This window comes from Dendrobium catenatum, unplaced genomic scaffold (assembly GCF_001605985.2).
Source record: "Dendrobium catenatum unplaced genomic scaffold, ASM160598v2 fragScaff_scaffold_911, whole genome shotgun sequence".
NCBI classification, from domain to species: domain Eukaryota; kingdom Viridiplantae; phylum Streptophyta; class Magnoliopsida; order Asparagales; family Orchidaceae; genus Dendrobium; species Dendrobium catenatum.
The window spans coordinates 2,103,234-2,104,444 of record NW_021319373.1 but is presented as its reverse complement, the minus strand read 5'-3'; the positions used below and the strand labels follow the sequence as shown (position 1 = coordinate 2,104,444).

Here is a 1,211-nt window from a genome sequence, read left to right as displayed (position 1 = left end):
TTCTATTGGTAAAGGTGTGTTTTGGGATGTACTAACTCCAATATTATATATATTCTAGATATAGTAGTTACTTGAAAATTCAAAGTTGATAAACCATTATATTAATTCACACTATCGACTTTCCTAGGGTTCACTCACTCAAACGACCATTAAAATTATTGGTTGCCATTTCTTTAATCAAAGAAAATGCTTCATCAAAGGGTTTGTAAATCAAAAGGATCTCTAACTGCTACATCTATAATGGATCTAAGAGAACCTATAAGACCATTGTAAAATGTTTGAATGATAAGACAATGAAGTAATGCATGGTGTGGATACTTCATAAGTAATTCCTTAAATCTCTCCCAAGATTCATATATTGATTCTTCATCTAGTTTTGTGAAGAATGTAATGATAATCCTATTGCTTTCTTAGATGGGGGAAAATACTTGACTAGAAATTTATGAGCCAAGTCATTCCATGTGGTGATTAAACCTAGGGGAAAATTATTTAACCCGCATCTTAGCCTTGTCCTTCGATGAGAATGGAAACAACATCAGTCTAATGGTTTCATCAAAAAGTTTGTTACACTTAAATGTAGCCCATATCTCTAAGAAACTGGTTATATGTAGGTTATGATCCTTTATAGGGGTTACCCCAAACTAGAAGCTTTGTACCATTTGGATGATAGTAGGTTTTAGCTAAAAATTTTGAGCATGAATATTTAGTGAATTAGCAATTGATTTTGTGAATACCATCAACCATGTGATTTGCATATTCTCTAAGCAGACTAAGTTGGTCATTCTCCTAAATTTGGTCATCCTTCTCTAATTATTATTTTTTTCATTTCAAAAATTTTTAATTTTTCTTATGATTCTATCTATTTCAAAATAAAATAAGATTTTTTCTAATCGGTTCATATTATGCATGCAACAGTAACACATTATACTAAAAATGTAAATCACTGCATAGTTGAATAATTAGTAATATTATAATACTAAATTTTAGCAAAAATAAACTACAATTCCAATACAAAACAAGTTAAATAAAGATAATGATAAGATTACATTAGCAATCCTTTTAGTAATAAAAGTGAATAACCTGATAATTAACTAAGAAATCCTGACAATGATGCTAAAAAATTTACTGCTATTATTCTTATTATATTGGTTATTTTAATGGGATCAAAATTTATTCTAAAGAAGCATATGTGTCGTGTTAAGTAAATAAGT

At 28.7% G+C, this 1,211-nt stretch overlaps 1 non-coding gene across 1 annotated transcript; it reads left to right on the top strand.

The window, feature by feature from the left end:
• The first annotated feature begins 300 nt into the window (after positions 1-300).
• LOC114580272 lies at positions 301-407 on the top strand. Its single transcript, XR_003701633.1, has one exon. It is a non-coding gene; the product is annotated as a small nucleolar RNA R71 (small nucleolar RNA).
• Positions 408-1,211: the final 804 nt, after the last annotated feature.